Source organism: Oxyura jamaicensis, unplaced genomic scaffold, assembly GCF_011077185.1.
Source record: "Oxyura jamaicensis isolate SHBP4307 breed ruddy duck unplaced genomic scaffold, BPBGC_Ojam_1.0 oxyUn_random_OJ71985, whole genome shotgun sequence".
Taxonomy (NCBI): Eukaryota; Metazoa; Chordata; class Aves; order Anseriformes; family Anatidae; genus Oxyura; species Oxyura jamaicensis.
The window spans coordinates 1-10022 of NW_023310793.1; the positions used below are offsets into that span (position 1 = coordinate 1).

The 10022-nt window shown below is 47.9% G+C and overlaps 2 long non-coding RNA genes across 2 annotated transcripts; one reads left to right on the forward strand and one right to left on the reverse strand.

Moving 5' to 3' along the window:
* Positions 1-1147: 1147 nt before the first annotated feature.
* LOC118159756 lies at positions 1148-1788 on the forward strand. The gene is made up of 2 exons (XR_004747235.1): positions 1148-1196; positions 1251-1788. It is a non-coding gene; the product is annotated as an uncharacterized LOC118159756 (long non-coding RNA).
* Positions 1789-3286: 1498 nt separating this feature from the next.
* Positions 3287-8559, reverse strand: LOC118159755. The gene is made up of 3 exons (XR_004747234.1): positions 8550-8559; positions 5000-5006; positions 3287-3424 (listed from the first exon to the last, which is right to left on the reverse strand). It is a non-coding gene; the product is annotated as an uncharacterized LOC118159755 (long non-coding RNA).
* Positions 8560-10022: the final 1463 nt, after the last annotated feature.

A 10022-nucleotide genomic window follows, 5' to 3' on the forward strand; every position in this document is an offset into this window, starting at 1 on the left:
GATGTTGTTTGCGCCTCTGTGAGAGCATATTTAAGACAGGGAAAAAACACTGCGCCACACAGCAGCTGGGAGAGTGAAAGGAGTGAGGAACAGCCTTGCAGGCACCAAGGTCAGTGAAGAAGGAGGGGGAGAGGTGCTCCAGGCGCCGGAGCAGAAGTCCCCTGTGGCCTGTGCTGAGGACCATGGTGAAGCAGGCTGTCCACAGGCAGCCCATAGAGTACCACAGTGGAGCAGGGTTCCACGCTGCAGCCCGTGGAGGAGACCACGGTGGAGCAGGTGGCCCTGCACCGACGGAGACTGCGGCCTGTGGAAGACCCCTGCCAGAGCAGATTCCGGGCCAGACCTGCAGCCCGTGGAGAGGAGCCCACGCAGGAGCAGGTGACCTGGCAGGAGCTGCTGCCCGTGGGGGACCCAGGTTGGAGCAGTGTGCTCCCGAGGGATGGACCCCATGGTACGGACCCATATCTGGAGCAGTTCTTGAAGAGCTGCTGCCTGTGGGAAGCCCACGCTGGATCAGTTCATCAAGGACTGCATCCCGTGGGAGGGACCCCACAGCACAGGGGACGAGAGTGACCGAGAAGGAGCGGCAGAGAAGAACTTCTATAGACTGACCATAACCCCCATTCCCCCGTTCCCCTGCACCGCTCGGTGGGAGGAGGTGGAAGAGGGTGGATGGGGGGGGAAGGTGCTTTTGGTTTCTATCCTTTGTTTCTCACTTCTCTAGCTCGTTCGTAATAGGCAATAAATCTTACTATCTCCCTATGCTGAGTCTGTTTTGCCCATCACAATAATTATTGTGCAATCTCCTTGTCCTTATCTCAACCCTTGAGCCCTTTTCATCGTATTTTCTCCCTGTTCCTCTTTGAGGAGGGGGAGTGAGAGAGCGGTTGTGGTGGAGCTTGGTCGCCCACCTGAGCAAAACCATCACACCAGATAATAGCAAAGACGGGATACCCCATCAAAATATGAGTGACTGTGACAGAGGGTTACATACCACAATGCGTCATGTTCGATGCTTGTGAGGTGTTAGCTTGTGGAGATTTAAATGCCCAATGGCAATTGAGCAGAGAGAACAAATAACTGGGAGAGACCCAACAGACAGATGGGGAATAGCTAAATGGAAATGTTCCTCTGTTGCCACCAAAGACAGGGAGAAACTCGATGAGAAAACAGGAGGCCCTCTTCGAAATGCGGCAGTTGTCACAGTTAAAGAAATAAAAGATCTCAAGAAACAAAAAGAAACATTTGAGATTGAAACAGGGTATGGGGATGTGAATGCCTGGATAGAATGGGTCAAATATGCTGTCCAGAGTCTCAACCATAGCAATTGCTATGCTTGCGCCTCAGGATGACCGACTGCCCAGATAGTGCCCTTCCCATTGGGGTGGACCAAGGGTTCCCAGGGGATGCAATGTATGATTGCATTATACCAAGAAAAGACTGCCTGGGGAAATGAGGCCTGTAAGCGTCTCTCTTTGCTGTTCCCTTCCTTGCGTGATAGCAATATCAGGGTTCCCCCTGCATTATCTACAGCTATAGGTAACCATACAGCTTGCCTTTCACGGCAGGGTGGGAGTGCTACCCAGCATCTGGGAGAATTTACCTTGTGCACGAGGACCTTGAATGCTACCAAGGACTTGATGGGAAACTGCTCAAGACTTGAGATCCCCAGGGCAGATCTCTGGTGGTACTGTGGAGGGAAGATCTTACGGTCCACCCTACCATCTAATTGGGGAGGCACTTGTGCACTTGTTCAATTAGCTATACCCTTCACCCTGGCATTTGAAAGAGGAACATTACAAATACCCAGAAGAAGTAAAAGAAGCTTAGGAGTATTATTTGATGATAGAGTATACACAGATTCTACTGGGGTGCCTAGGGGAGTTCCTGATGAACAGAAAGCCTGGAATCAAATTGCTGCAGGCTCTGAGTCACTGTTCTGGTGGGTAACAATCAATAAGAATGTGGATTGGATTAATTATATTTATTATAATCAGCAGAGATTCATCAGTTATACCAGGGATGCAATAAGAGGAATCGCTGAACAACTAGATGCCCCCAGCAAAATGGCTTGGGAAAACAAAATAGCATTAGATATGATGCTCGCAGAGAAAGGAGGTGTGTGTGTGATACTGAGCAACTACTGTTGCACTTTTATACCCAACAATACTGCCCCAGATGGCACAGTAACTAGAGCATTGCAAGGGCTTACCACCCTTGCCAGTGAATTGGTAGAAAACATAGGAACAGGCACTTCTATCATCGGATAGCTGGAATCTTGGTTTGGTAAATGGAAAGTGTTGGTAATGTCCATATTTACATCCTTGACTATGATAGCAGGAGTTTTGACAGCCATTGGTTGTTGCATTATCCCCTGTGTAAAAGGACTAGTACAGTGGTTAATTGAAACTGCACTATTGAAACAAATGACCATGGAGCCACCACCTTACTCAGATAAGGTGATGATATTAGAGGAGATCGAAAGCAAAGAAAGTGAAGAAGAGGAAGATACCTACCAAATTACACCTTAGAGAAAAGGTTTGCAAAAATCAGCAATTTATAAAAACAGAAAAGGGGGGAACTGTGGGAATAAAAATGTTGTTTTTGCAGAGTTACATTGTTTAGAGGGAAGGAATGTGGTATTGAGATATGCTTGCAGTGATAAGAAAGCTTAACAGACAACCTTGTAAAATGCAGACAACCAGACTCCTTAGAACAATTAGGTGAAGATCACAGTGTCAAGTCAAGTCAGATAAGTGAAGAAACATTACCACTTCAAACAGTAAAAAAGTCAAAAGAAATTTGAAATTTAACAGGCTGGCGACAGAAGGCCATGTATTGTCTGTGAAGGATCGGATAGGTTGTGAACCTGGATTACCCAGTCAATGGGGAAACAGGGGAGGGTCCCGGTTGTGAAGAAAGGAAGTATATAAACTGTACTATGTGACTGTGGGAGATCAGTCAGAAAGTATGTGGAGTATATTAGATACAGAGATGAAGTGAAAAAAAGGAAAAATGCAGAACGAGGCAAAAGTCACGTAGCTTGAAGATAAAGGAGGTATAATTGGGGGATAAGAAGAACAAAAACAACAGGTACAGTTTGCCCTGTTGCTCATCAGTACACACAAAGGAGATACGGCTGCCATGCGATCGCCTTGTGAACAATAAATAACGGCTAATGAGCAAGCTCTGCCAAGTCGAGTGATAAAAGCATGTAGATACGCTAAGTCTATATAAGTAAATGTGTTATAAGTGGCAGTGACAAACCCACTCTCAGTAAAATATTTATTAAAGCCGAATTTATTAAGCAAGCAACCAAGCAAGCAGAACAGCTCTGGGCGGCCGGGGAGTCTCCGCTCCACCAACGGCACGCACCTCACCCCTGCCAGAGTCCTCTTCTTATAGCCTGGTTGTTCCGGGTATCCTGGTGTGCTCTGTGGGTTGCGCAGACTGTGACGGGGGGGGGGGGGGTGTCATCACAAGCTCTCTGGAGAGGGTGTGAAGATGAAGGCCGTAGTCTTCCTCTGCATTGTGGATCGTGGCCTCTAGCAAGCATGTCCTTATTTGGCCATCTCAGTCGCTGCCTTTGTTAGCTTATCAGGATCTCAGCAGGTTACACCCACAAGGTAACACCAAAAGCAGTGTCTTGGAAAGTTGCCCAACAGGCTTGCTTAACAATTACCAAATTCCTTATACAATGCTTGTTACAAGATCGGTTTGGTTAACAAATCTCACAGTATTTAATGTTCATTACAGTGAGGATGAAGGCTGTAGTCTTCCTCTGCGTTGCAGGTTGCGATCTTGCTGAGCAAGCACTACACATATTCTTATCTGGACATTTCGGCTGCTGCAATTATTAACAGGAGGTTCCCGGTGTTGTCTGCTCAGCAGGATGTAGCTGATTGGAAGCGTTCCAATCAACAGGTTCTTATCAGGATTTGTAGCTGGAAACTTTCCAGCTATACAGGGTTGTCACAGCCCCCCCACAAACTTCCCCACCGGTTTGATTAACAAACTTATTATACAATATTTATTACAGATGGGTTAAACAATAAAGTTGCTTCAGCTACGCACCAGCCTGGAGTCGTGTCGTTCATTCCCTTCATGTGACTAGTAGCTGCACTCTTGCTTGTGGGACGCCTGCCATTGCAATCGCAAATAAAATTACTACTTCACTGAGATCCTCACCTGAGCCTAAGTTATTGGCTACAGAGTGTTTCTCGCAAGAAGGATTTAGACTATTTTCTTCCCTTTCTCAAAAGCTTCCTCTGCTGTGTCCCGCCACATTGTGGCGTAAAGACCACACGGACACCAGGGTTCTTTTAGGATCAGTAACTGCTACTTCTTTATTGATGACATAACTTCCTTTCTCTCTTACTGAGGGCCTAACTTAATCTCTCATATTGAGGGCATAACTTCATTCCTTGTTGCATCCCCATATTGAGGACAGGCTCCCTTCTTATACCATTCACCCCACAGCAGTACTTTTCCACTAACTATTCATTGGTCAACAACTTCGCCCAGCAACAGCAAACACCCAGCAACTTCCATGCCTTAACGACTGGATAAGCAACCCAAGACAACAAGGTGTCTCCTGAATCACCCTTTTATCACCCTTATTTGTTCCCTCTGAACTCTTTACATTCCTGATGGCCTCATCATTAAGAGTCTGATGTTATCACCAACCATGGGGCTTGTCGACCCCCATGGCCACACTGCCACCCCACACAATGATGTCATCAATGTACTGCAGGTGTTCAGGAGCTTCCCCCTGCTCCAGTGCAGACTGGATCAGTCCATGGCAAATGGTAGGGCTGTGTTTCCACCCCTAGGGCTAGCGATTCCAGGTGTATTGGACACCCCTCCAAGTGAAAGCAAACTGTGGCCTGCACTCTGCTGCTAGAGAGATGGAGAAAAATGCATTAGCGATATCAATTGTGGCGTATCACTTGGCTGCCTTTGACTCTAGTTTGTACTGGAGTTCTAGCATGTCCGGCACTGCAGCACTCAGCTTCTTCTAAGATAGTCTATGCCAAGGATGCATGGAGCATCCGGGCCAGTCACAATACGGTGTTTTTGCCACTCATTCCCAGTTAGACTCAGTTCAGCTTCCAATACAGTTAATTGCTGGGATCCCCCCCGTCACTCCATAAATACTGATGGGCTCTGGCCCTGTATAGCTTGATGGCATTAGAGTACATTGTGCACCGGTGTCTACTAAAGCCTTATACTTCTGTGCGTCTGATGTGCCAGGCCATCGAATCCACACAGTCCAATAAACTCGATTGTCCCTTTCCTCCCCCTGGCTGGAGGCAGGGCCCCTCTAATCCTCGTCAGAATCTTCATTCCTGTGTTTAAAGGACTGCCTGCTGGAAGTTGGAGCAGCAAACTTTTCAGAGACCCCCTTTTTCCCGATTGTTTTCTTTTGCAACTCATGTACCCGTGCCTATAGGGTCAAGGTAGATTTTCCATCCCATTTTCTCATGTCTTCTCCGTGGTCACGTAGGTAAAACCACAGGATGGCCCGAGGTGTGTATCCACCATATCGTCTTCCTTGCACGGATGAATGCTTACCCCTAATAGCAGAGACATTGGTTTGTACAGGAGGGGAGGAAAATGAACTCTCTTTAAGTTGCTGGACCTTTTCAGAAAGTTTCTCCAAATTATTCTCTTTTAGTTGGTGAACACTGGTTCGTTCAGGTGGGAAGGAAGATAAATTCTCTTCAAGTTGGTGGAACTCTTCAGAAAGTTTCTCCATAGCCGAGACGCAGGCCTGTAAGGAAGAGGAGACACTTTCTTCATACTGCTAGAGTTGTTTAGCCACATCACCCACTGTGGGTTCCTCATCCTCTTTCCAGGCCATTATTGCCAATGAGCTGGCATATGATGATGGTGCACTCTGTACAAACTTCTGCCACATAAGTTGTGTGCACTTGACTTCATCTGGATCTATGGATATTTGTCCATTGTCTAGGTCCTCATAAATCACCTCCCGTACATCTAATTCCCTCAGGTACTGGATTCCCTTCTCCATAGTGGTCCACTTGCCTGGTAGACATATAAGTTCTTCCTTGAAGGGATACCTTTCCCTCACAGCTGACAGGAGACACCTCCAGAGGCTGTAAGATCGTGCTCCATCTCCAATTGCTTTGTCAATGCCTGCATCTCTAGCAAGGGATCCCAGCCGCCTGGCTTCCCTGCCCTCTAATTCCACACAATTGGCTCCAGTATCCCAGCACCGGAGCAGCCAGGTGACAAGCTGCTCGCCTATGCAGTGACCAAAATCTTTTCTCACATCTCGTAGCTCACGCTGGTATAGGTTTTGGGTAGTTACTGTTGATTTTTCAACATCCTCATCTTCATGCTCCTGCTCCTCTGATAGCCCGACCTCGTCTTCTCTACACCTAGACCTAGCAGAAGACTCTCTGCGTTCTAAACGACCTGAGTCTCTATACCATTTTTTCACCTTGTCTACAGGGGCAACTTGCACTGCTACAGCTCGCTTCTCTGACCCAGCCACAGGGTCTGCCACAGGGGTTGGAATACACGCTGGGCCCATCACAGGGGTTGGAGCGGCTGCAGGAGCTGGAGCGGCTGCAGGGGCTGAAGCGGATTCAGGGGCTGGAGTGGCTGCAGGAGCTAGAGAGGCTGCGGGGTCCATCATAGGGGTTGGAGTGGCCGTTGGGCCTGTCACAGGACTTGGAGTGGCTGCAGGGTCTCTCACTAGGTTGATAGTAGCATCAATTGCAGCTCGATAGGCATAGGCCGGGCCCCAGCACGCTATAGTGAGTTGTGTCACTTTGGAACTGCCAGAGTCATGACACTCTTTTTGCAAGCATTCTACCAGTTTTTTAGGGTTTTGCAGTTGTTCAGGGGTGAATTTCCAAAGTACTGGAGGTGCCCACTGCTCTAGATGCCTGCCCATATCCTCCCACACTCCCTGCCACTCACAACTATCCCGCCTCAGGACAGATCTCTGGATGAGATTCCTAAGTAGTTGTTTAACTTTAAACAAAACCTGAAGCACATTCAGGAGACATAACAATAACACCATGCTGATCTGAACATCCCAAGGATATTCAGCATCTTGGAGAGCTATCGTAACTAGCTCGGAGGATAAGAGGGTGGTGAAGGAGAAAGGGAGAGTGAACAAGTAGGGAAAAATATCTTCCCCTGTTCCCTCCACAGATTGGCTCCCTGACGAAAAAAGGCAATAGGTGTAATTGTTAAGAGTTTCCGAGCTATGGTTTCCAAAGTAGAGAGTTGATGACAGTGCTGAGTACAAATACCAGGTTAGGGTCATGAGCAGGAATTTCATCATATCATAAGGCATTGTTACACTGCACAGTACCGTAATAATCTTAAACCAGGGCCTGGGAAGGATAAACAACACGAAAGGGAGCACATAAAGTAACGTGCTATAAAACTCAGTTTGGAAAACGGGCACAGCAGACTTGAGATTAAAGCAATCAACACTGTGACTAGCAACTATCAAGCAGGTATAATACTTATACCAATTTTAGTTTAACACACTCTGGTCAGATCTGTCATTATCTCAACCCTTCATGCCCCACGTTGGACGCCAAAAAGGACTATTGTGGTTTAATCCGGCTGGCAGCTAAGCACCACACAGCTATTCACTCACGCTCCCCCCTCCCTCTCTGGGATTGGGGAGAGAAACGGGAAAGTGAAGCCTGTGGGTTGAAATAAAGACAGTTTATTAGGCCAGGAAAAAAATAATAATAATAATGTGTACGAAACAAGTGATGCACAATGCAATTGCTCACCACCTGCTGACCGATGCCCAGGCTATCCCCGAGCAGCCGGCCCCCCACCCCGGCTAGCCACCCCTATATATTGTTCAGCATGACGTCAGATGGTCTGGAATACCCCTTTGGCCAGTTTGGGTCAGCTGTCCTGGGTTTGTCCCCTCCCAGCTCTTGCTGCATCCCTAGCCTGCCCTCTGGCAGGACAGAGTGAGAAGCTGAAAAGTCCTTGGCTTAGTATAAGCAGTGCTCTGCAGCAATTAAAACATCAGCATGTTATCAGCACTCTTCTCATCCTAATCCAAAACATAGCACCCTACCAGCTACTGGGAGGAAAATTAACTGTCCTAACTGAAACCAGGACACCCTGGAACCCCCAAAGTTCAACAGACTCACCGCCCAAGTCATACAAGCGTCCTTTGTCTTGGTGGCAATGAGGATATTGTCCACATATTGTAACAGCTTCCCTTCCCCACGTGGGGCTTCCCAGGATTCGAGATCCTTTGCGAGTTGATTATCAAATATGGTAGGGCTGTTTTTGAACCCCTGTGGTAATACTATCCAAATGAGCTGGGTTTTACGCCCACTTTTAGGCTTTTCCCGTTCAAATGCAAATATGTTCTGGCTGGCTTTATGGAGAGGGAGGCAAGAGAAGGCATCCTTCAGGTCTAAAACGGTAAACCAGGTTAGATCAGGTGTCAATACAGTCAGCAAGGTATATGGATTTGCCACTACCGGGTAAAGGTCTTCAGTTATTTTATTTATAGCCCAGAGGTCCTGGACCACCCGGTATGACCCATCAGATTTAAGGAAAGGTAATATGGGAGCGTTAAAATTGGACTCACATTCCCTTAGTAACCCCAGTTGTAATTTTTTTTTCTATTTATGGTCAAATTACTTCCCTGTCTTCCTTCCTCAAGGGATACTGTTTGATTCTTATCGGCTGTCATCCTTCCTTAAGTTTGACCTCAACAGGTGGAGCATTTTTTGCTTTCCCTGGTACATCAGTGGCCCATACCCCGGGATATACCTGGATCGTAATTTCTTTGCTGATTTTTCCTTCCGTAGGAACACTTGCTTAGAATAAACTCATTTGGATATACTGCTGATCATTTACCTCCAGAGTAATCTCTCCTTTTTCAAATGTAATTGTTGCACCCAATTGTTCCAATAAATCTCTCCCCAATAGTGCTTTTGGGGAGTTGGGCATGTACAGAAATCTGTGGATGCCTCATTGTTTTCCCAATTTATATCTCAAAGGTTCACAAAAATATGCCTTCTCACTTTGGCCAGTTGCCCCTTTTACCGTGATGTAATGTGGTGGTTTTACTTGGGTGGGCGGCCGAGCTCCACCACAACCTCTCTCTCACTCCCCCTCCTCAAAGAGGAACAGGGAGAAACTACGATGAAAAGAGCTCAAGGGTTGAGATAAGGACAAGGAGATCGCGCAGTAATTATCGTGACGGGCAAAACAGACTCAGCATAGGGAGACAGTAAGATTTATTACCTATTACTAACAAGCTAGAGAAGTGAGAAACAAAGGAAAGAAACTAAAAGCACCTCCCCCCTATCTGCCCTCTTCCACCTCCTCGTCCCGAGCGGCGCAGGGGAACAGGGGAAAGGAGGTTTTGGTCAGTCTATAGCACTTCTTCTCTGCCACTCCTTCTCGGTTACTGTCGTCCCCTGTGCTGTGGGGTCCCTCCCACAGGATGCAGTCCTTGCTGAACTGATCTGACTTGGGCTTCCCACAGGCAGCAGCTCTTCAAGAACTGCTCCAGATATGGGTCCGTACCACGGGGTCCATCCCTCGGGAGCAAACTGCTCCAACCTGGGTCCCCCACGGGCAGCAGCTCCTGCCAGGTCACCTGCTCCTGCGTGGGCTCCTCTCCACGGGCTGCAGGTCTGGCCCGGAATCTGCTCTGGCAGGGGTCTTCCACAGGCCGCAGCCTCCATTGGTGCAGGTCCACCTGCTCCACCGTGGTCTCCTCCACGGGCTGCAGCGTGGAACCCTGCTCCACCGTAGTACTCCATGGGCTGCAGGGGGACATCCTGCTCCACCATGGTCCTCACCACAGGCCGCAGGGGACTTCTGCTCCGGTGCCTGGAGCACCTCTCCCCCTCCTTCTTCACTGACCTTGGTGCCTGCAAGGCTGTTCCTCACTCCTCTCACTCTCCCAGCTGCTGTGTAGCAGCTTTTATTTTTATTTTTTCTTAAATATGCTCTCACAGAGGCGCAAACAACATCACTTATTGGCT